The following is a 26,666-nucleotide window of genomic DNA, read 5'->3' as shown; positions in this document are numbered from 1 at the left end:
GACACTGACGCTCCTATGCCAGGAGCGTGATATTCCAACACGTTCAAAGAACAAAGATTTTCTAAAACAAGCTCTTGTTGAATATGATAACAGCCAAATCACACCAGTTGAAGTCTCAGGAGAGATGTCTGCAGCTGTGGGCAGTGATTCATCAGGATCTGGGGATACATTGGACTGTTATTTGCAAACTGTTCTTAAACATATGGGCTCAGTGGATGCAAGTTTGCGCATGGAACTGATTACAAAATTTTATGAGAGATAGGCTGCTGTGGAAGCAGCTGAGAGACAGGCGGCTAGGGAAGCTGAGAGAGAGGCTCTGGCAGCTGAAAGACAGGCTGCTGAATGACAGGCTGAGAGAGAGTATCAGCTACAGCTTGCACGGTTGGAGAGAGGGATGGTCTCACCTGTTGTTAGTGAACCTAGAGACCCACCTGCTCCCAGAGTGCGTGCAGAGAATTTTCCCACTCTGGAGAAAGATGGAGATTTGGATGTATTCCTGCGTAGCTTTGAGAAAGTTTGCAGACAGTTCCAGTTGCCAAGGGAGCAGTGGGCCAAGTACCTTACCCCTGGCCTGAAAGGTCCTGCACTTGAGGCGTTTGCTGAACTACCCCCAGAGTTTGATCAGGACTATGATTCCATTAAAGCTGCACTGCAGAGGAGATATAATCTTACTCCTGAGGTGTACAGAAAGAAATTCTGTTCTCTGCAGAAAGGTTTGTCAGAGAGCTATACTGCAGCTGTTGGGAACTTGATGACAGCCTTTAAACAGTGGGTCAGAGGATTAAAAGTTGCCACTATGGAGGAGCTGGAAGATTTGATTGTGAAGGAGCAATTTATGCAGCTGTGCCCAGCCGAAGTTCAAGAATGGGGTTTGGATCGGAAGCCCATAACAGCATTGGAAGCTGGCGAGCTGGCTGATTTTTACACAGCCAACAGGTCACCAGGGAATGGGAGGAAATCCTTTTCTAAGGGAGCTGCTGCATGACCCCACTTCACAAAACCTGCTGTGCCTTTATCTAGTGTGTCTGCTCCCTCTGGGAAAGGAGGGGCGAGTGCTGCATCTGGGCAGGGGGATACCCGCAGATGTTTTGCTTGCAACAAAGTGGGCCACATCAGCTCCACTTGCCCAGCGAGGATTAACTTGGAGCAATCAGCTGGAGGGGGTAATCCCTCAGAAGTACCAGCATCTGTTTTGTTTGTTACCTGTCCAGAGGAAAACAACCATGAGAACTTGCAACCTGTGACTGTTGGAGACAAAGTAACCTTGGGGCTGAGGGACATGGGTGCAGAAGTGACTATTGTGCGTCCAAAGCTAGTGAACTCTGAGAACATTATCCCTGGAAAGACTCTAGCAGTTAAAGGGATTGGGGGAATGAAACTTGCGGTGCCTATGGCACGTGTATATCTTGATTGTGGAGCAAGGAGAGGTTTAAGAAATGTGGGGGTATCTGAAAATATTTCTAATGATGTTTTACTGGGTACTGATTTGGGTAGATTGTTATCTCTTTATGTGCTGACAATGCTACATGTGACCTAGTGACATTAGTTGCAGACCCTTATGTGGAAAGGGCTGTGTGTAAAAATGCTCAGAGAGATTATGACCAGGAGGGAGGACAGAGTGCATGTGTGAGCAGGGCTGTGCCTGAACTGGGGGTGTTTGTGCTGGGAGGTGAATCTGTAAGAGGAGAGACTGACTGGGGAGAATGACAGACAGACGGTGTGTGTCTTCCTGTACTTAAACCAGCAGTATCGGCAGAATTACAGTTAGCTGTACAGGGTGAGACTGATGGGGAGAAAGGCAGAGAGACTGTGTGGGTCTGTCTGTGCCTGAACCAAGTTTAGCTGTACGGGGAGAAACTGTCTGTGAGAGGAGGCAGATGAGGGGTGCGTGTGTGTCTGTGATTGAATCAGTGGATTCTATAGAAGGAGGTGAGATTGACGGGGGAGAAAATGACTGGGTGACTGGGCCGCTGGATGATGTGTGCCAGGGCCAATTCCATTCCCTGTGAGAAGACACAATAGTTGGGATAAATGGCAGAAGGAAGATGTGTGCTTGTCTGCACCAGTGTCAGAAGGATCCCAGATTCTGTGTGAGGATGCAAAGTGGCAGACTGACTGTGAGAGAGAGCAGGGGGGGAAGCTAGCCCACTCTATGACAGAAGCAGCAGAGCCACAGATTTCAGAGTGTGTGGGGGAGGAGGATACAGGATACTCTTTGAGGGACCCCCAGAGTGAGTGTAAAGGATTGTGGGTGACAGAGACCCCAGTAACCTCAGCTGTGACCTATAAACAGACTGCACAGACTAGGGGACAGAGACTGACCCAGACTGCAGGCACGGGGGGGGGGGGGTACAAAGAAGTGTATTTACACAGCCCCACAGTGCCAGTCAGCAAATACAGTGATAGGCGTGCAGCCTCAAAGTCCCCAGCAGGCTCAGCAGCTGGGACCCACAGTTAAGAGGAGGGGGGCAGTTAGTCAACCCCCTACCAACCATAACAGAGTGCAGGAGTACAGGAATTCTACTCCAGTGGGAGGGCAAGAGCCCATGGTAGTTAAGCAGCAACTGACAGCACACAATATGTTCAGAGAGCACACCATAGGTAGCAAGACCCTAGGTTTAACAGGCACCTCTGTACAAGGGGATGATGTGTTATTCAGGGATAAGATGCATGCCTTATTGGGGGAGGTACCTGCAAAACCCAGAGATGCCATATTCCCACAAAAAAAGTTTCAGGATTTTACTGCCAGAGAGGGAGTATATGAGATGGGGCAAAATGTTCTGGTACTAACACCCATGAGGCAGAACCAGCTCCAGGCTGCATGGGAGGGGCCCTGTAATATATTAAATCAGTTGGGTAGAGCAACTAGTGTGTCACTTTTAAAAGGAGGGCACCCTACTGGCAAAACTGCTATGTGCAATTTGTCTGGCAATGGCGTTATCACCGCAAGGGGAAGCTCCCTTTGATATGCATCGGGAGTGGCTCGTAGCCACCCCCTTTTGCGTCTCTTATTGGGGGAGGTGTCATGAAAACCTCAGGCTTTAACTAAGAAGGGGTTAATTCTGTGTAGCTTGAACTCAAAACAATTATTTGTTTTTCAAGAAGAATTGTGTGTTTTCTTTGAAGTGCCAGGAGCCTCCTAAATTGCCCCACCAAGTGTTATTGTGTATGCATTGAGTCATAAAGCCACTCAAGCTCTTAGTTTCCGAAAATACACAGGAAAGGGTTTATGGCTTAGGTTGTCAATAGAATGCATGATGCAAAACAGGGCCTCCATCACAAAAACTGACCAGGTCACTGAAAGGACATTGGTATATTATGTACATATGTGTGTTAAAACTGTTATAACCTTAAATGAAGGTAATTATGACAACCTATGGCATATTTGATAGCAAACCGATTCTCCCAATGAAACCAAGAGGTTCCCGATATGTAAATATAGAAATAGTTACCTAGCAGAAACTATAATGGATTGTATAATTTCAGGCAAGAACTTAGTCTATTGAAGGGCATAAAGACAGGGGGGTTTCTTAGCCCGCCCAGGAGGGTGTGGTCAGGCAACCTAATCTCTGGAAAATGGTATAAGAATCTTATGTTTTTAACAATAAGGTGTTCATTCTACATGGGAGGCTGCTTGCTACAGCGTGAGTGACAACTTTTCTTCTTGCCCATCTCCCTGGGGGCAGACTCATAAGCTAGTGAAGTATTAGGTCTGTTATTTTCTCCTATTTTATTTTAAAACACTGTTTGCTAATGTGTCATGTTATTTGTACCAACTTTTATTAATAATGCATTGTGCATAATATTTTTGGCATAATAAATCATTCTTTTATTAAGTTTGGCCTTTGTCTAATAATTGAACCACGTTACTGAAAGATTGAACCACGTTACTGAAAGAGACTGGAATATTAGAACTGTATAATTTAGGTTATTTTCTGCTAAATTATATTTAGAGGGTTAATGTGTAAAGTCTGGGTTTTTTCTTAGGATTTTCCCTTTAATAAATTGTAAGTGATGGTAGTATTGGAGCTATAGGATTATTGGTTTAGTGTGGGTGGCATTAAAAGGGAGTTTAGGGCATTTCTCTTACGTCTAGTACAGACTAGGGAGTGTGGTTAACCCTTGCACCCATCCCACTAAACTGAATCACAAGCTTGCCTGGTGTGGCTAGATTGTAACCTATTGGTGACAGAAAAAGGGGGCTGATAACCCTTTCTGTACCAAATAAGTGACTGGCGCAGGGTTGGATAACCTTGGTTCGTCACATATCTGCATCAGTATAATAACACCCAGCAATATATAATGACACAGTAGTAACACTGGTACATGGGTATAGCCAGATGAGGGCTGGTTATAGGATCAGTGGTATCTGCATCAGTATAATAACACCCAACAATATATAATGACACAGTAGTAACACTGGTACATGGGTATAGCCAGAGGAGGGCTGGGTATAGGGTCAGTGGTATCTGCATCGGTATAATAACACCCAGCACTATACAATAACACAGTAGTGACACTGGCACATGGGTATAGCCAGAGGAGGGCTGGTTATAGGATCAGTGGTATCTGCATCAGTATAATACCACCAAGCACTATAAAATGTTTTTAATTTCAAATGTACCTTGGTGTCCTTCACTAAGCTCTGTACTTTGGAAAATGTCCCCCACAGCCTTTGTCTGTGCCTATCCTTGATACTTAGGTAGGCTCAGGAGCAGCAACAAACTACTGGGAGCTAGCTGCTTATTGGTGGCTGCAAATATATGCCTCTTGTAATCTGATGGTTTTAGCTAGCTCACAGTGGTGAATTGCTGCTTCTTCATACCAAGAGAATGAAAGAAATTTGCTAATAGAAGTAAATTGGAAAATTGTATGGTCTATCTGACTCACAAAAGAAAATATGCTTGTTCTTTTAAAAAAAATGTACATAACTATATTATGTACCTTGGGCATTAATGAGGGCAATGCCAACCATTGCTAGTTGTTATTTCAAATAAATTAGGCGCTGCATTTGAAATAAAAACAAGGGTGCTAGTTCTAGGGATTGCAAGGGAGTGCACATCTGGCATGTAGAGGCTCAGCCATGTTATTTCCTTCCTCTCCTCAGTATAAGGATGGTCACTGTAAAATCACAGTCAAGCAATGTTTGAACTCAGCACTGATGAAGCTGATTAGCTTTTTTTTTTTTTATTCCAACGTGCTTCTGACAGTAGCTGACGGATAACTGTTCATAGTGCACTTATTTTTGTGAGCTGAAGAAATTTTGACTAGCCAATAAGGAAAGACATATGCTTGTAGCTTCCTGCCAATAATTGACCATGTTTTCTTAAGAGTGACAATGCATTGTGGCTTTGAGCATAACTTTAACCTGGTATTTAATACATTTACATGGGTTAAACACATGGTTTTAAGTAAGCATTTATAGGATGAAATATATCAATCCTGGCACTCTTGTGTTCAAAGTTAAAAACTGTTGATTAAGATAACATTAAAGGGAGAGTGTTCTCTAATATTTCTCACTCTTAACCTGTTCCCAATTATCCTTTTTACCTACTGAATGTTATTAAATTGTTTACAAATAGCTCATTCACCTTTATTTTCTCATTTGAAATAGCTTATTTTGCTTATTGTATTGCCAACTATACTGAACATTTCTTAAGTTCTGGTTAAAAAAAAACATGTAGAGGGGGTGTCCATGCAACATTCTAGTAAGGACGCATTTCCTCGAGCTCCTGAGGATACTCTAAAATCCGCAGATTATTAGAGCACTAAAACTACTTATCTTTACAAATACATCAGCCATAGATTGTGCGGCCCCATCCTACATGTTATTTGCGGTTAATATGATTCTGGGGCTGTGGTCTGGACAATTTGGGCCTAGAACAGAGGCTCACTACTAGGTGACGATTCCCCCCCCCCAAGGTATACAGGTTACCCAATCACTCTTGTACTACAGATCCTCAGATTACCCCATCGCTTCGATAAAACCTGCCTCTACAGCCTTCAACAGAATGTTACAACTATCTAAACACTCAAGTCACCATTAAACATGAGAGGTGAAGCCCTCAGTCAGAGTTTAGGTGCGTACTACCAGAGACTTGAGAATCTTTTTCAGTCCGCAGCTGGAGATTAAACCTCCACCCGCTATGGAGCCTTATCGAGACACAGCTACGCAATCTCCATCGTACCATGCTTCAAACCCCTCATTTGTTACACCCACTCCTGAAACATGGTTTAAGGGAAACAAAGAAGATAACTCTCTCTCTATTTAATGCCACATAACTCAGAGGTGAAGACAAAACAAATGGGTGACATGCATAAACAGCATGAACAGGAGCCTTCTTCAAAAGCTTTGGACCCTTCAAATGCTAAACTAAAATCAATGCCTACGCTATTGGTGAGATGAAACAGCATACTAAAGATCCAAATACCGTTAGACCGAGAAGCTAATATCATTCTAGGTCGGACGCTCTCAAACAGCCAAATATACGGCAGGGACGATAATGCAGATACTAACGAGTTGAGGGCTAATTTATTGTGTGCCCCTAAAAACAGGCAAATTCACCAATTTACAGATGTGCAATAAATAATCAGCCATTACAAGTGACTGTTATTGCTACTGCAAGCTCTCAGTAGCACTTAGCGTTCAAAAGATTATTTTTTTAAATGTCCCCCAATTGCCCCTAAAATAACATGTGAGGTCCCTTTTTGTAGATTTAAAAAAAATAAAACTGCACAAAGCAATTTTCAGGGGTTAAAGGTGGTGGGTGTGGGGTCTTAGAAAAAAAAAAATCACTGAAAAGTACCTTTGCATTGCGGTCTATGTGTGTTCCCAGTAAATATATATGTGTATGCATATATACGTATACAGTATATGTATATTTGCTGCAAAGATTAAATTATCATTACCATTTTAAGCTAACTGCTAGGCTGTAATATCAACTTAAATAAATGGGAATTATATATTTGAACTTGGCAAGCAAATTAAAAAAACGGATAGTCAAAGCTGCTCCTAAGGACCCCTGACGCGCGTTTCACAAAAAACGCTTCCTCAGAGGGGGTCCCCTCTGAGGAAACATTTTTTGTGAAACGCTCATCAGGGGTCCTTAGGATCTGCTTTGACTCTCCTTTTTGTTTTTAATTTGCTTGCCAAGTAATGATGGTAATAATAATTAAATCTTAACCCTTGGATTGTAAGGGCTTAGCTTATATTTATATTTATCTGCTGGCTGTTATAATTGCATACCACACCATTCATCATACTTATTTGGGAATCCTACTACCTAACTTGGTTAAAGGGACATAAACCCACATTTTTTCTTTTATGATAAAGATAGAGAATACAATTTTAAACAACTTTACAATTTACTTCTATCCTCTAATTTGCTTCATTCTTTAGCTATCCTCTGTTGAAGAAATAGCAATGCACATGGGTGAGCCAATCACACAAGGTATCTATGTGCAGCCACCAATCAGCAGCTACTAAGCCTATCTAGATATGCTTTTAAGCAAAGGATATCAAAATAATAAAGAAAATTAGATAATAGAAGTAAATTAGAAAGCTGTTAAACATTGCATGCTCTTTCTAAATCATGCCCCTTTAAAGTGTTTTTAATCTGAGCTCAAGCCATTTGTATGAATGATAATTATTTTCTCTTTTTGACATAAAGATTATTTAATAAAGATAATAGTGTGAATGATATGGAATACAATTTTCACATCACTTACTCAAATATTTTGTAATTTAGCAGAGTTATTATTTCTAACGCAGATCAGAACTACCTATACTTAATTTATATATACCAAGATTGAATTAATCTATACTTGTAATATTATTCTAGTTTTCCTGTTCACCCATACCCTGCTTTCCCCCATCCTGTACTGTATTTAATTATTGGGAGCTAGTTGCTGATTGGTGCTTCCACAGACTTGTCTCTTGTGATTGGCTAACTAGATGTTTACAGCTAGCTGCCAGTTATGCAATGCTGTTCCTTCAGCAAAGGATAACAAGATAATGAAACAAATTTGGTAATAGAAGTAAATTGGACAGTTGTTTAAAATTGTATGTTCTATCCAAACCATGAAAGAAAAAAAAATTGGGGTTTCCTGTCCCTTTAAACTCAGATGTGAAGAATGAATCGAAGCATCATATAAACAAAACTACAGTTACAACCATAGAATCAAGAGTACATAAACAAGGACAAAGTTAAACAACTTCATCATCATACTTTTACTTGTCTAATATTTGTCTATATTAAAACTTATTACAAAATGTTAGTCCTTTTTGGTAATTTGTTGAAATTTTTAGATAAAATACAGCCCTGAAGAAATAAAAAATAAGCGTTTGTTGTATAATACAATGCTCTAGCACACCAAAAAATGTTGATTACAATAAAATGTTTATTTATGGAGATATGTAACCCAATGTTTTTCTTTCATGATTCAGATAGAGCAGAGGTTTTAAACAACTTTTTACTGGACTTCTATTATTAAGTTTGTTTTATTAGTATCTTTTGTTGAAAAGCAGGGATGTAAGCTTAGGAGCCGGCCCATATCCGGAGCACTATATGGCAGCAGTTTTGCAAGAATGTTATCCATTTGCAAGAACACTAGATAGCAGCACTTTTTCCTGTCATGTAGTGTTCCTGATGCCTACCTAGGTATCTCTTCAACACAGAATATCCTGGGAACTAAGCAAATTTCAAAATAGAATTTTTTTATTTATTTTTTAAATTCAATGCTCTGTCTGAGTCAGAAAATACAATTTTTGGGTTTCATATCCCTTTAAAGGGACAGTTTACACCATAATTTGTATTGTTTTAAAAGATAGATCATCCCTTTATTACCCATTCACCAGTTTTGTAAAACCAACACAGTTATAATAATATACTTTTAACCTCTGTGATTATCTTGTATCTATGCCTCTGCAAACTGCCCCTTTATTTCAGTTCTTTTGACAGACTTGCAGTCTAGCCAATCAGTGCCTGCTCCCAGATAACTTCACGTGCACGAGCACAGTGTTATCTATATGAAATACATGAACTAACACCCTCTAGTGGTGAAAAACTGTTAAAATGCATTTTGAAAAGAGGTGGCCTTCAAGGTCTAAGAAATAAGCATATGAACCTCCTAGGTTAAGCTTTCAACTAAGAATACCAAGGCCTAGATTTAGAGTTGGGCGGTAGCCGTCAAAATCAGCGTTAGAGGCTCCTAACGCTGGTTTTTACCGCCCTCTGGTATTTGGAGTCAGTCATTAAAGGGTCTAACGCTCACTTTCCAGCCGCGACTTTTCCATACCGCAGATCCCCTTACGTCAATTGCGTATCCTATCTTTTCAATGGGATCTTTCTAACTCCGGTATTTAGAGTCGTGGCTGAAGTGAGCGTTAGAAATCTAATAACAAAACTCCAGCCGCAGAAAAAAGTCAGTAGTTAAGAGCTTTCTGGGCTAACGCCGGTTTATAAAGCTCTTAACTACTGTGCTCTAAAGTACACTAACACCCATAAACTACCTATGCACCCCTAAACCGAGGTCCCCCCACATCGCCGCCACTCGATTAAAATTTTTTAACCCCTAATCTGCCGACCGCCACCTACCTTATACTTATGTACCCCTAATCTGCTGCCCCTAACACCGCCGACCCCTATATTATATTTATTAACCCCTAACCTGCCCCCCACAACGTCGCCGCCAGCTGCCTACAATAATTAACCCCTAATCTGCCGACCGCAAAGCGCCGCCACCTACATTATAGCTATGTACCCCTAATCTGCTGCCCCTAACACCGCCGACCCCTATATTATATTTATTAACCCCTAATCTGCCCCCCACAACGTCGCCTCCACCTGCCTACACTTATTAACCCCTAATCTGCCGAGCGGACCGCACCGCTATTATAATAAAGTTATTAACCCCTAATTCGCCTCACTCCCACCTCAATAACCCTATAATAAATAGTATTAACCCCTAATCTGCCCTCCCTAACATCGCTGACACCTAACTTCAAGTATTAACCCCTAATCTGCCGATCGGAGCTCACCGCTACTCTAATAAATTTTTTAACCCCTAAAGCTAATATTAACCCTAACCCTAACACCCCCCTAAGTTAAATATAATTTTATTATAACGAAATAAATTAACTCTTATTAAATAAATTATTCCTATTTAAATCTAAATACTTACCTGTAAAATAAACCCTAATATAGCTACAATATAAATTATAATTATATTATAGCTATTTTAAGATTAATATTTATTTTACAGGCAACTTTGTATTTATTTTAACCAGGTACAATAGCTATTAAATAGTTAAGAACTATTTAATAGCTAAAATAGTTAAAATAATTACAAAATTACCTGTAAAATAAATCCTAACCTAAGTTACAATTAAACCTAACACTACACTATCAATAAATTAATTAAATACAATATCTACAATTATCTACAATTAAACCTAACACTACACTATCAATAAATTAATTAAATACAATACCTACAATTAAATACAATTAAATAAACTAACTAAAGTACAAAAAATAAAAAAGAACTAAGTTACAAAAAATAAAAAAATATTTACAAACATCAGAAAAATATTACAACAATTTTAAACTAATTACACCTACTCTAAGCCCCCTAATAAAATAACAAAGCCCCCCAAAATAAAAAATGCCCTACCCTATTCTAAATTAAAAAAGTTCAAAGCTCTTTTACCTTACCAGCCCTGAACAGGGCCCTTTGCGGGGCATGCCCCAAAGAATTCAGCTCTTTTGCCTGTAAAAAAAACACATACAATACCCCCCCCCCAACATTACAACCCACCACCCTCATACCCCTAATCTAACCCAAACCCCCCTTAAATAAACCTAACACTAAGCCCCTGAAGATCTTCCTACCTTATCTTCACCATACCAGGTTCACCGATCGGTCCTCGGAAGTGTTGATCCAAGCCCAAGCGGGGGGCTGAAGAGTGACGTCCATCCTCGGGCTGAAGTCTGGATCCAAGCGGCGGCTGAAGAAATCCATCATCGGGCTGAAGTCGGAAGTCCATCATCGGGATGAAGTCTTCTATCAAGCCGCATCTTCAATCTTCTTTCTTCTGGAGCGGAGCGGAGCCATCTTCTTCCAAGCCGACGCGGAACATCCTCTTCAACCGACGCCTACTCGCCGAATGACGGTTCCTTTAAATGATGTCATCCAAGATGGCGTCCCTCAAATTCCGATTGGCTGATAGGATTCTATCAGCCAATCGGAATTAAGGTAGGAATATTCTGATTGGCTGATGGAATCAGCCAATCAGAATCAAGTTCAATCCGATTGGCTGATCCGATCAGCCAATCAGATTGAGCTCGCATTCTATTGGCTGATCGGAACAGCCAATAGAATGCGAGCTCAATCTGATTGGCTGATTGAATCAGCCAATCGGATTGAACTTGATTCTGATTGGCTGATTCCATCAGCCAATCAGAATTTTCCTACCTTAATTCCGATTGGCTGATAGAATCCTATCAGCCAATCGGAACTCGAGGGACACCAACTTGGATGACGTCCCTTAAAGGAACCGTCATTCGTCGGGAAGTCGTTGGTGAAGATGGATGTTCCGCGTCGGCGGGATGAACATGGATCCGGAAGAAAGAAGATTGAAGATGCCGTTGATAGAAGACTTCAGCCGGATCATGGACCTCTTCAGCTCCCGCTTGGATGATGACTTCAGCCGGATCATGGACCTCTTCAGCTCCCGCTTGGATGAAGACTTCAGCCGGATCATGGACATCTTCAGCCCCCCGCTTGGGCTTGGATCAAGACATCGGAGGAGCTCTTCTGAATCGATCGGTGAACCTGGTATGGTGAAGATAAGGTAGGAAGATCTTCAGGGGCTTAGTGTTAGGTTTATTTAAGGGGGGTCTGGGTTAGATTAGGGGTATGTGGGTGGTGGGTTGTAATGTTGGGGGGGGGTATTGTATGTGTTTTTTTTACAGGCAAAAGAGCTGAATTCTTTGGGGCATGCCCCGCAAAGGGCCCTGTTCAGGGCTGGTAAGGTAAAAGAGCTTTGAACTTTTTTAATTTAGAATAGGGTAGGGCATTTTTTATTTTGGGGGGCTTTGTTATTTTATTAGGGGGCTTAGAGTAGGTGTAATTAGTTTAAAATTGTTGTAATATTTTTCTGATGTTTGTAAATATTTTTTTATTTTTTGTAACTTAGTTCTTTTTTATTTTTTGTACTTTAGTTAGTTTATTTCATTGTATTTATTTGTAGATATTGTATTTAATTAATTTATTGATAGTGTAGTGTTAGGTTTAATTGTAGGTAATTATAGGTATTTTATTTAATTAATTTATTGATAGTGTAGTGTTAGGTTTAATTGTAACTTAGGTTAGGATTTATTTTACAGGTAATTTTGTAATTATTTTAACTATTTTAGCTATTAAATAGTTCTTAACTATTTAATAGCTATTGTACCTGGTTAAAATAAATACAAAGTTACCTGTAAAATAAATATAAATCCTAAAATAGCTATAATATAATTATAATTTATATTGTAGCTATATTAGAATTTATTTTACAGGTAAGTATTTAGCTTTAAATAGGAATAATTTATTTAATAAGAGTTAATTTATTTCGTTAGATTTAATATATATTTAATTTAGGGGGGTGTTAGTGTTAGGGTTAGACTTAGCTTTAGGGGTTAATACATTTATTAGAATAGCGGTGAGCTAACTCTCCGTGACACACACATTAAACAAAGTAGCGTTCAGGAAGAAATGAGAATGAGAGCAATATACAGAGGCTTTACAGGTAGATCGGCGAAATTCCTGGCCAGAATTACTAAATCTTCTCCCAGACATCCAATATCTGCTATTAAACAGGGAGACATGAGATATACCAAACATACTGACATTGAAAAAGTATTCTTTGACTTTTTTCAAGATCTATACAAAAGAGACTCTATTAACCCCGATAAGAAATTGGTATTTTGGGAAAAGATTAAGATCCCAAGGTTATCCTCTGAGGCCAGAGACGTGATCAACGCTTCTATCACTGAGGAGGAAATCACAATGGCAATTAAGAATGCGAAAACTAATAAAGCGGCTGGACCTGATGCCCTCCCCATTGAGTACTATAGGATTTTACAGACACAGGTGACTCCAATATTGAATAAGCTATTTAATTTTTACTTTTCAGAGAACACCAATTGTTCTCCCTCTTTTACAACTGCGAATATCTCATTAATCCTAAAAAAGGGTAAAGACCCGGAATTGCCTAACTCCTATAGACCGATCTCAGTCCTCAACACCGACTATAAACTGCTCGCAGCTATAATAGCCTCTCGATTGAAACCATACATGGGTGATTTAATCCATGAGAACCAATCTGGTTTCATGTCGGGCCGGAATCCCGTAAGAAATACAAGAAAATTATTAATCCTGATCGAATCCTTTTGGATTAGATATAAGTCCTTACGGGCACTTGAAACGGAAGATAAGGCTATTTTAACGATCGACGCGGAGAAAGCATTCGATCGCGTTGACTGGGACCACTTGTTCTCCGCGCTAGATCGGTTCGGATTTCCTGAATATTTTATTAATTATATTCGATTAATCTATAGTACCCCTTCCTCGGCGGTCATCATAAACAATACATCTACCCAACGCTTTGAGCTATCCAGAGGGACTAGACAAGGATGTCCTCTTTCCCCTTTCTTATTCAATCTGAGTGTAGAACCCCTTGCCATTCGATTAAGACAAGAACTGGACGGGATCCTCTTGGCAGATGAAAAGCTAGTGTTGCTTCTATATGCGGATGATCTTCTAATATTCCTTTCCAATCTTAAGGTCACTTTACCCATTTTTCAAGCGATTATCCAAGAATTTGGGGAGACTTCTGGATTTAAGATAAACATCTCAAAATCAGAATTAATGTGGCTATATAGAAATCCCCCTTATTATTGTAATCATCCCTTCCTTGAGGTCTCCCAGATTACTTATCTTGGCCTTTGTCTATCTAAAAATCCAGAAGAGTGGTACAAGATAAATTATAGGCCAAGCCTGGACTATTGTAGAAGGAAACTAGAGGAGTGGACCTCGTTGCCCATATCATTAACGGCTCGCGTGACTTTAATTAAATCAGTCCTCTTTCCAAAACTTTTTTATATTATGCAGAATATCCCGTGCTTTTTACATAAAAAAAGATATTAACATGTATAATAGGGCATGTTCCCAATTTTTATGGAATGGAAAGAGACCACGCATCGCGCCCCATAGACTTATGAATTCTAAGCTTTCAGCAGGCCTTGCTCTCCCTAATATTCAAACATATAATCTGGTCATTATAGCCAGATTTGCTTTAGACTGGTTAACTGGGAAAGACCAAATTTCCTCGGTTATCTGGGAAAATCAAATTGTGGCCCCGTTCAGCTTGAAGGCACTCTTACACTGTCCTCTCACTTCTCTGCCCTCGAATATATTTTATATGACCACCTTTAAGAACGTCATTGTGGCCTGGCAGAGGCTCTGTGTGGAAAACGATTGCTCCCCCTACATATATATTTAACTATATGTGGTAATCCCGAGTTTGGGCCCGGCCTAACCAATCAGATATTCAAAGTTTGGGCGTTAAAGGGTCTTCAAAATATGTGCCAACTACAGGACGCAGATGGATATCCGCGACTGTTTGAAGATATTGCAACACAATTTGATCTACATTCACGCGAATTCTACGCTTATCTCCAAGCTAGACACTATCTTCAAGAGCTATGCTCAAAATACGGGAATAATTGGTCCCGGGGTGAGTTACAGGCCAAGATCTCCCTGTATGCGGCAGGAATCTATATAATTTCCCCACTATATCTTCTCATAAATCAGAAAGCGTCAAAGACGCAGGTGATTGAGATGGTGGCAATGTGGGACACATACTTCCCAGATATAGACGAACAGACTATTACTGGGAGTTTCCAAATAATTCAACAAAGCTGGGTACCGACCTCTTGGAGAGAGTCACAGATAAAAATTGGCCTTAAAAGATATCTTACTCCTGCTGCTCTCTCCAAATGGTATAAATCAAGAGTTCTTTGTTCTAGATGTTCTTCATTAAGTGCAGATCTATTCCACTGTCTGTGGAGTTGCCCTAAAATCCACCAATATTGGAAGAAAATATCCTACTGGATGATGGTAACTCTGAAATTGGATCATAAATTATCTCCAATGGATGTGTTCTTTCTGGTGAAATTTCAGGGAATAACCAAGAATTACAATCTGATAAACACTATAATCCTAACGGCTCGTAATCTTATCTTTAAACGGTGGAAAGCTTCTTCCGCACCCACAATGACACAATTTAAAAGTGCTATGATCAATCATTTTACAACTGAGCAATTCAACATTCCCTATCCACAAGATAAATATCTGCCTACATTCTTCAAAAAATGGGAAACATTTGTGAGATCTCTTCCCCTTGCACTTCAGAAAAAACTGATTAAACCTCTCAGAGACACGGAGTATGTTATGGTAAACATTCTAGTTGGCCACTTCCCTGGAGAATGGGCGACAGATGCTGGGTGAGGTGATTAGGCGGGGCGGGGAGATGAGAGAGTTGGATATTTTTTTATTTTTATTTTTTGTTTGTTTTTGTTTCTGTTTTTGTTTTTGTTTTTGTTTTTGTTTGTGTGTTGTGTGTATGTCTGGGAGAGAGATATTACCTGTTAAAATAAGTAAAGATGAAAAATGACCACAAATACGTCACAAGTGTAGTATGTTTTCTAGAATTTGACACACATATGATAAATCCTGGCTGATTGTCTAATTTCTGTATTATTTTTATTATATCATTCACTAATGTAAGGGGGATTTTTGACCCTTACCTTGACACTGATTGTTACTGTTTAAATTTTATATGGAATAATTTATTCATTGTGATGCACTTTTTTATATTTGATTATTGTAATATATTTTCTTTACTATAAATAAAAGTTAAGAAAAAAAAAAAAAAAAAAAAAAAAAAAGAATAGCGGTGAGCTCCAGTCGGCAGATTAGGGGTTAATGTTTGAAGTTAGGTGTCGGCGATGTTAGGGAGGGCAGATTAGGGGTTAATACTATTTATTATAGGGTTAGTGAGGCGGATTAGGGGTTAATAACTTTATTATAATAGCGGTGCGGTCCGCTCGGCAGATTAGGGGTTAATAAGTGTAGGCAGGTGGAGGCGACGTTGTGGGGGGCAGATTAGGGCTTAATAAATATAATATAGGGGTCGGCGGTGTTAGGGGCAGCAGATTAGGGGTACATAGGGATAATGTAAGTAGCGGCGGTTTACGGAGCGGCAGATTAGGGGTTAATAATAATATGCAGGGGTCAGCGATAGCAGGGGCGGCAGAATAGGGGTTAATAAGTGTAAGGTTAGGGGTGTTTAGACTCGGGGTACATGTTAGTGTTAGGTGCAGACGTAGAAGTGTTTCCCCATAGCAAACAATGGGGCTGCGTTAGGAGCTGAACGCGGCTTTTTTGCAGGTCTTAGGTTTTTTTTCAGCTCAAACAGCCCCATTGTTTCCTATGGGGGAATCGTGCACAAGCACGTTTTTGAAGCTGGCCGCGTCCGTAAGCACCGCTGGTATCGAGAGTTGAAGTTGCGTTAAATATGCTCTACGCTCCTTTTTTGGAGCCTAACGCAGCCATTCTGTGAACTCTCAATACCAGCGGTATTTAAAAGGTGCGGCCAGAAAAAAGCACGCGTAGCTAACGCACCCCTTTGGCCGCAGAACTCTAAATCTAGGCGCAAGAGAACAAAGCAAAATTCGTGATAAAAGTAAATTGTTTAAAATTACATGCTCTATATGAATCATGAAAGTTTATTTTGGCCTAGACTGTCCCTTTAACTACAAAGTGATTTGGAAAAAGTAAATTTCAGGTTTTACAAGCAGATTGTCTTTGTGAAAATAGAGCATATTATTTTTTTAGAGCAGGTTAAATGTTAGAGGAATTTCATTGCTGTGAAAATTTAATGTAGTTAAAATGTTGACTGGCTGATCTAATCTTGATAGCACTTTGTATGCTAGAAGAAGAAAGCAGTACATTAGTTAATAACCCCTTTAAATAGCGCAATCTCGCCACCAGCGGCAAGACTGCGCTATATTGGCAAGCCTTATGGAGGGAGGGTCAAATAGCGCAGTCTTGCTATTATAGCCACACAATCCCTTAACAACCAGCGACGTACAGGGTATGTCATGGTCATTAATGCTCTCTACTATCCAAGGAGTTTATTCAAACCTAACCATAACCCTATTGCATTGCAACTCTGCTATCTAAAGGGGATAACTAATCCATTTGCAATATTGCCAGAATCAATGTTAATGTCATTTGAGCAGCAACATTATGTCAAGATACACCAATTCAGCAAATAACTGCCATATTACTGTTTAAAGGAATAGGAAACTCACAACTTTTATGCCATAATTTAGACAGAGCAATTTTAAACAACGTTCCAATATTTATTTTATCAATTTTGCTTCATTCTCTTGTTATCCTTTGTTGAAAGAGCAGCAAACCACTACTGGGAGCTAGCTGAACACATCTAGTGACCCATTGACAAAAGCACATATGTACAGCCTTTAGGAGCTAGTTACCAGTAGAGCATTGTTGCTCCTAAGCCTGCCGAGATATGCTTTTCAACAAAGGATACCCAGAGAGTGACTCAAATGAGAAATATAAGTAAATTGGAAAGTTGTTTAAAATTGTATGCTCTGTCTAAATAAGATAGTAAATGTGAGGAGCTGTAACATCCATAATATCTAATTATAAATCCAATATTCAATCTCAGAAACATTTATGATTGTGTAACAGTTGATTTAGTATAGTGTATGGCGTAACTTTGGTTCCTCAAGTGCGCATTGATTAGTACATTACCTTGAAGATGAGACATAGATATTAATAGAACTCCACTGTCACCCTAGATAGGCATTATTATTTACCGTTAAACAGCTTACAGATATTTTATGTGTGTGTATATGTTATTTACCTATGTAAATAACAGTTGGTTAAAATAGTTTAAAAATTAGGTTTCCAATGAGAGATCCAAAAGTGGTCTTTTTTTGTTAAGATACCTTCTATTATTTTCAATCATTTTTTAAATGTTTGAGGTCCAATAGTGGCCTTCTGAGTCCTTCCTAGAAGTTTAGCAGATGGTCAGGCATTCTATATATTTTTTAGTTATTACAGTTATTGCTTGAGATAGCTTTATGCTATTCATTGTGACCTCAAATAAAAATGCGCTTTATTTAACCTCAGCTACTATATACATTATTTATGTGCGATTTCTACAAAATAACTAATTTGTTTCCAATAAAGAAACAACTTTTATATATTTATGTTGTGCTTAATTTTGTGGGCTAGGGAACACATTATACTAATTCTGTCAATAAAAAAATTACTAAATTATACACAAACACCAAATGGGCTATGTTCAGATGACATTTTGCCCAGAGATAATAGGAATGGGCCAGTTGTAAATAACTGTAGTTAATCTTATTTGCTGGGATGAGTAGTAGTAGCTGTTCACATCCCAAAAATGTTAACAATAGCTTTTTTAAACCATGAGATTGCCTTTGCTGGCAATGAAGAAGTTACAAAATACTTCCATGTTGAAGGAAAATGTTGAAAAAAAACTTGATTCAAATGGGGGTGATGACTCCCTTGCCAGTTCCACACTGTAGCTTTCCGGTGACCTTTGTTAGGAGTTATTTCTTTAGTCTGGTGCTCTCCTAGTGGTAAAGTACAATAAAGTATGGAGTATAAAGGTATCCTGGTGGTAATTGGTTACTTATGCTGAACAATGTGAATGCTAGTTGGTCCTATTGGATCTTAAAGGGCCATAATACCCAAATGTTTAAACACTTGAAACTGATGCAGTATAGCTGTAAAAAGCTGACTAGAAAATATCACCTGAACATCTCTATGTAAAAAAGAAAGCTATTTTACCTCAAAAGTTTCTCAGTAGCCACATCCCATTGTAAAGGACTTTTAAGCAGCAAATCAGTATGTCTGTCCCGGGACAGTGGAAGGAGCGAGCTTTCGTGCACACTCATCTTATTTCCCTATTCAGTGTAAGGAGGTTTACAATGAAATCTCATGAGAGTTAAGTAAAATCTCATGAGATCACGGTAAAAGAGTTCATGACCTCAGCACTGCTGATGCTGATTGGCTGCTGTTCATTTCTTCATTTTTTTTTTGCCTGCAGCTGAGTATAACTTTTTACACAGAATTATTCTGCTGAGCTGAGGAGATTGTGAGGTAAAATATCTTCCTTTTTTACATAGAGATGCTCAGGTGATATTTTCCTGTCAGCTTTTTACAGTTATACTGCATCAGTTTCAAGTGATTTAGCATATGTGTATTATGTCCCTTTAACAACCATCAAAATCTATGACTATGGGGGAATACCTAAAGGGATGACAGATCAAAAACATATTATAATGGAATTTAAAACCAATAACTTGTTTTTGTGGATACCTGAAATATCAATCAGTAGCATATTATCATTCTGCTTTATTGATCTCCATACTTAAAGGGACATTGTACTTAAAGGGATATGAAACCCAAAAAGTTTTACTGATTCAGACAGAGTATGCAATTTAAAAAAAAAAGTTTCCAATTTACGTCTATTATCAAATTTGCTTCATTCCCATTATGTTCTTTGTTGAAGAGATACCTAGGTAGGCATCTGGAGCACTACACTGCAGGAAATAGCGCTACCATCTAGTGCTCTTGCAAATGGATAACATTCTTGCAAAATTGCTGCCATAAAGTGCTTCAGAAATGGGCCGGCTCCTATGCACACGAGCATCAAAAGATACCAAGAGAACGAAGAAAAAATAATAATAGAAGTAAAAGTCACATGCTCTATCTGAATCATGAAAAAAAACAATATTATATTATCCATATGAAAGAGCAATATTCAAACATGTTGACCTTTTTTATTGGCAAAATATATACAAACCTGTTTAATTCAAACAGATATTCCGGTCAAAATTTAAATGTACATGAATGAATTACATCTTTGAATAAAAACATATTTGCAATATACATGTATTTCTCAGTGTATCAGCATTTCAAATGCTGCATCTGCTCAGAGTGCCAGTGGGGATTTTATCATGTCAGCAATTAACAAACTGAGTCATTACCAGATGGTACAAGCACCTTAGGCTCTCTGAGCAAGTGCTGAGTATAAAATGCTGGTGCACGCTGCATACTTAAATACACACACACACATATATATATATATATATATATATATATATATACACACACACTTATGTATATTACAAAAATGCCTCTATTCTTGCAAAGTTAAGCCCATTTTAATGGGTTATGGTTTCAAAGAACAAAACCCAACTATTTCATATACAAAAATAAACATACTGGAGTAATTTATCACCCACTTTATACTCAACTACTAGGGTAACAAGACATTTAAATGTTGGATACATATTTTATGTGTCAACATTCGTCTAGTACTGAATCAGTAGGTTTGTTTCCAGTGCTGTCCCATGACTATTAGAAGTTCAGGAAACTGCACTGGGAGTCGAAACTGTATTTATAGCAACCAATTTTAGAATTGCATAGATTATAGTATTAAAAAGCTAGTTAAATACAGAAGTGAAACAAATGTTTTCTTGGTGAAATTGTTCACTGTTATATTAGATGTGTAAATATGATTGAATAACTTAAAGGGATACTAAACCCTATTTTTTTCTTTCATGATTCAGATAAAACTTGCAATTTTAACCAACTTTCTAATTTACTCCTATTATCAATTTTTCTTCGTTCTCTTGCTATCTTTATTTAAAAAGAAAGAATAAAAGCTTAGTAGCCGGACCATTTTTGGTTCAGTACCTGGGTTATGCTTGCTTATTGGTGGCTTAAATGTAGTCACCAATAATCAAGTGCTATCCAGGGTTCTGAACCTAAAATGAGCTGGCATCTAAGCTTTACATTCCTGTTTTTTAAACAAAGATAGCAAGAGAAACAAAGAAAAAATGATAATAGGAGTAAATTAGAAAGTTGCTTAAAATTGCATGCTCTATCTGAATCATGAAAGAAAACATTTGGGTAGTATCCCTTTAATCTATATAGTTTACAGGTAAACCCAAATCTCATATAATAGAATGAATGTCAGAGAATAAATGTATGTAGAGTTTTCTATAGAACAATTTCCATTTGCTGTTCTGATTGTATCCATTTTAACAAAGTTTTATGATATAAAGTACAGTATTTATATCTCTAAATGTCATAGGCCTAGGTCATACCTCCATACTTTTTCACACAAGGTTGTGCACAGTAATATTAGCACTAACTATGCTTTGTCGTTAAACACATCTCTGCTCAATATAATTTCATAACTCTACTTGTATTTCCTGTATGCAGTGTTTGTCAAAACAGTACCTTCAGATGCATGCCCCTGAAGCCCCCTTTATGTTAGCAATATGCCCAAATAATACCTTGCTTCAAAAGCACAACCCTCTGCTGCCCTTCTATTGCCAGCTTTATTTCCAGATTAGACCAAGATGAGATAATACCCCAAAATCCCCCATTATTACAAATGTATGATAAAATAAGACATCAGATGAGATACATCAGTGTTTCTTAAAGGGGCACTGAACCCATTTTTTTTCTTTTGTGATTCAAATAGAGCATGCAATTTTAAGCAACTTTCTAATTTACTCCTTCTATCAATTTTTCTTCGTTCTCTTTCTATCTTTATTTGAAAAAGAAGGCATCTAAGCTAAGGAGCCAGCCAATTTTTTTATTCAGACCTTGGACAGCACTTGTTTATTGGTGGGTGAATTTATCTACCAATCAGCAAGAACAAACCAGGTTGTTCACAAAAAATGGGCCGGCATCTAAACTTACTTTCTTGCTTTTCAAATAAAGATACCAAGAGAATGAAGAAAATGTGATACTAGGAGTAAATTAGAAAGTTGCTTAAAATTGCATGCTCTATCTGAATCATGAAAGAAAAATGTTGGGTTCATTGTCCCTTTAACCACGGTCCTCAAGTACCCCTAACAGGCCAGGTTTTTATTATAGCTGAACTAGCGCACAGGTGACATAATCAGCTGATGGGTGAGAACAGGTTAGTAACCATGGTTACTGATCAGCTTATTATTTTACCTGCGCTATAGTTCAGCTATAATGAAAACCTGGCCTTTTGGGGGTACTTGGGACTACGGTTGAGGAACACTGAGATACATAATCCCGCAGACTACTTATGTCAGTTGTTTGCCCAATTAGACATTAGATCAAATGCTTGGTTCCTGCAGACCATTTTATGCCAGCTGTATAACCAACTGAAAATAGAAGACTCATATCATATCGATATAGTTGCAATTCTCTGTATGCTGAAAGAATGTAGCCACCAATCAGCAAGCGCAACCCAGGTGCTGAAACAAAAATGGGCCGGCTCCTATGCATCACATTCCTGTTTTTTCAAATAAAGATAGCAAGAGAACAAAGAAAAATTGATAATAGGAGTAAATTAGAAAGTTGCTTAAAATTACATGATCTATCTGAATTATGAAAGACAAAAAATTGGGTTTTGTGTCTCTTTAAGGGGTTAACAGTTGAAATACGTTTTTTTGACTTTCTGGCATTTACAGTATAATACAAAAACAAAAAGGATGTAAAAATAAGCACGTTTAAAGGGACAGTCTACACCAGAATGTATATTGTTTTAAAAGATAGATAATCCCTTTATTACCCAGTCCCCAGTTTTGCATAACCAACACAGTTATATTAATATATGTTTAACCTCTGTGATTATCTTGTATCTAAGCCTCTGCAAACTGCCCCTTTTTTCAGTTCTTTTGACAGACTTGCAGTCTAGCCAATCAGTGCCTGCTCCCAGATTACTTCACGTGCACGAGCACAGTGTTATCTATATGAAATACGTGAACTAACACCCTCAAGTGGTGAAAAACTGTTAGAATGCAATCTGAAAGAGGTGGGCTTCAAGGTCTAAGAAATTAGCATATGAACCTCCTAGGTTAAGCTTTCAACTAAGAATACCAAGAGAACAAAGCAAAATTGGTGATAAAAGTAAATTGGAAAATTGTTTAAAATTACATGCTCTATCTGAATCATGAAAGTTTATTTTGGCCTAGACTGTCCCTTTAAGGAAGTTGCACAAATCATATATTGTCCTTTTTACAATACAGTTGCACAGCACTGAACTTTTCTAAAACAAAATCCTAGCTACATTACTATTAAAAAAAAGCAAAACATTAACCTTTGTTTCTGAAACTCATTACACTGCAATTATTATTATTATTATCGGTTATTTGTAGAGCGCCAACAGATTCCGCAGCGCTATACTAATATTTCCCCAGCTGTGCAAGGAACCAACACATAAACAAATGTGAACTGCACATACAGCCCACCAATAAATTCAACAAGTAATTTACCTTTTTGTTTTCTGAATATTTGAATATGTAGTAAAACATTTTATTCTGCCTGTAAACTGTAGCAATTTTAACAATTAAAATTTTATATTTTATGCCTTCATTTCATTCTAAAGATGAATAGATTGATTCTTAAAGGGACAGTCAAGTAAATAAAAAAACTTTCATGATTTAAATAGGGCATGTAATTTTAAACAACTTTCCAATTTACTTTTATTACCAATTTTGCTTTGTTCTCTTGATATTCTTAGTTGAAAGCTAAATTTAGGAGGTTCATAAGCTAATTTCTTAAACCTTGAAGGCCACCTCTAATCTGAAAGCATTTTGACTGTTTTTCACCACTAGAGGGCGTTAGTTTATGTGTTTCATATAGATAACATTGAGCTCAGGCACATGAAGCTCCGCCTCCTAGGAGTCACTGATTGGCTAAAAATGCAAGTCTGTCAAAAGTACTGAAATAAGGGGGCAATTTGCAGAGCCATAGATACAAGGTAATCACAGAGGTAAAAAGTATTTTATTATAACTGTGTTGGTTATGCAAAATTGGAGAATGGGTAATAAAGGGATTATCTATCTTTTTAAACAACAAAAATTCTGGTGTTTACTGTCCCTTTAAGGGACATGAAATCCAAAATGTTTAATTCATAATTCAGGTAGAGCATGTAATGTTAAACAATTTTCTAATTTACTTCTATTTTTCAAATTTTCTTTATTTTTTGCGGTATCTTTTTATTGAAAAGCAGGAAAGTTAGCTCAGGAGCATGCACGTGACTGTAGCACTATATGGGAACAGTTTTTCTAAAATGTTGTCCATTTGCAAGAGCACTAGATGGCAGCGCTATTTCCTGCCTACCTAGGTATCTCCTCAACAAAGAATAACATGGGAACAAAGCAAATTTGATAATAGAAGTAAATTGGAAATGTTTTTAAAAATTGTATGCTGTGTCTGAATCACAAAATACATTTTTGGGGGTTTTGTATCCATTTAAGTTTTACATAATATAATTGTAAAGTAACCATTAAAATGTCTTAGTTTATACTCTTAAAGGGACAGTCCAGTATAAATTAAACTTTCATTATTCAGATAGGACTTTTAATTTTAATCAACTTTCCAGTTTACTTTTATCATCAACTTTGCTTTTTTCTCTTGGTATTCTTAGTTTAAACTAAACATAGGTAGGCTCATATGCTAATTTCTAAGCCTTTGAGGGCTGCCTCTTATCACATGCTTTTTAAATCTCTTTTCAACACAAAGAGACAGAAAGTACACGTGGGCTATATAGATAACACTGTGTTCAGGCACAGAAAGTTATTTAAGATCTAGCACAATACAATGCTAAATTTAAGACAATAGATAATAAACCGTCACAGTCATGTGATCAGGGGGCTGGAAGAAGGTTCCTAGATACAAGGTAATCACAAAGGTAAAAAGTACATTAATATAACTGTGTTGGTTGTGCAAAACTGGGGAATGGGTAATAAAGGGATTATCTATCTTTTAAAACAATAACAATACTATGGTAGCCTGTCCCTTTAATGGTAAAGCGTTGAGTAGTGAAGTCCTAAATTTAGAAAGTCTTTATAAAGAACTTCTAATTATACCTAATTAGAGGTACACAAAGCCCAGATATGTTCTAACGTACATTTAGGAGAACTGCAATTAAAGTTGTTGAAATAGTTTTTTTTGCATGAAAGTAAAAAACGGTTTAAATTGACATTAAGACTAAAAAGAAATTCATATTTTTGCACAACAAATTCTCACAGATCAACTGCTTAGTGGCTGGCATTTTCCTCAGTTTTACTGCTAGGCAGACACAATCCTCTCAAGCATACAAAAAAATATAATAAATAAATATTATAACATTGTAATACATTTTAAAATACCCTCTTTCAGATGAAACACGTTAAAAACTGATTTTATTCTTCCGTTAAGTGGTTTGACAAAACGCAAGACTTATTACTCAGTGATTGCGTTAAATAGCTGTCATTTAGAGACTTTTTGGTCAGAAAGAAATATACCTAATTTTCATAGCTTTTAAAAACATTTCTGGCCTTTTTTAACCCTTTTAGTAGCAAAGTTGTATTTTATTAAGTACAGAAATGAACACTGCAGTTTAAGCAGATCTTCTGTGGTTAAGACTGAAATACAACTCAATGAACAAAAGATAATGTATTCAGACCATTTCCTCTCTTATGTTCGAGCGCACACAGATAATTTCACTTGATTTTAAGTGAGATTGTACGAACAAAAAAAAAAGAGACAAAACCTGTAATTTAAACCTCACATAAAGCTTAAATGAACAAAATTAAGATATAAAGAGATTTGAAATTACATACCAGTAGGTTCTATGCAGCACGCTCTTGTCGATTCTACAACATCCAACAACATCGCAATTAGACAGGAAGCCCTTACACAAAGTTAGCAAAATTGCTTAAGAGGGAAACAACATTTATGCCGCTGTGAAGTCTCATTTGTAAGAATGTAACACGTCACTGTATGACAGCTATTGACATAATGACTATATATCCAAACTTTTTTCACGTTTTTGCAATTGAGATGTTGATTACTGAAATCAGAAAGCAATTTAATTAAAGGCCCATAAAACCCATATTTTTTCTTTCATGATTTAGGTAGAACCTACAATTTTAAACAATGTTCCAGTTTACGTCTATTATCAAAGTTGCTTCATTCTCTTGGTATCATTTGTTGAAGGATACATAATTGTGTTTACTGCCTAAAGAGGTGACAATAAATAATAATTACAGTCACAATGTGCTAACATGTTTTGAAACATTCAGATGCTATTCTGCAAAAAAAATGGCAGTATTTTTAAAATATTCTCATTCCTATGTTAAATATTAGTTCTATGGATTACCATACATTTAATTAGGTAGTTAATTGAATCAGGGATGGCTAACGTCCGCCCCATGGGCATCATGTGACCCTCTGCATTCATATTTGCGGCCCCTGTGAAATAGCAAGACCAATATTGGGTTCCATAGCTTTGTGGATTTTAACCTCAGATTGGAAAACATCACCTACAAATCTCTTTTCATGCACAGAACCTTGGACCTGCCTCATTCAACAGTCAACTGCAGAAAATCAAATTAGGGCTCCAGCCTTTTTTTCCTAAAAGGACCTTTATTATTCACATCAGGGCCCTAGGGTTTGTCATCAAGGTTTCAGACCTGCAATAGGTCCTTAGTCATGTCTAATGACGTCAATAG

General features: G+C 37.8%; 1 protein-coding gene across 1 annotated transcript in view; it reads right to left on the bottom strand.

Annotated features, from left to right (window-relative positions):
* The window catches only part of IPCEF1 (interaction protein for cytohesin exchange factors 1), a 326,897-nt gene extending 301,065 nt beyond the window's left edge, over window positions 1–25,832 (bottom strand). Inside the window, exon 1 of the mRNA XM_053710985.1 lies at window positions 25,776–25,832. The gene's annotated coding sequence lies outside the window, so the exon portion shown is untranslated. The remainder of the gene's footprint in view (window positions 1–25,775) is intronic.
* Between the last annotated feature and the right edge of the window lie 834 nt (window positions 25,833–26,666).

This window comes from Bombina bombina, chromosome 4, assembly GCF_027579735.1.
Source record: "Bombina bombina isolate aBomBom1 chromosome 4, aBomBom1.pri, whole genome shotgun sequence".
Taxonomy (NCBI): Eukaryota; Metazoa; Chordata; class Amphibia; order Anura; family Bombinatoridae; genus Bombina; species Bombina bombina.
This window is presented reverse-complemented; position numbering and strand designations above follow the sequence as displayed.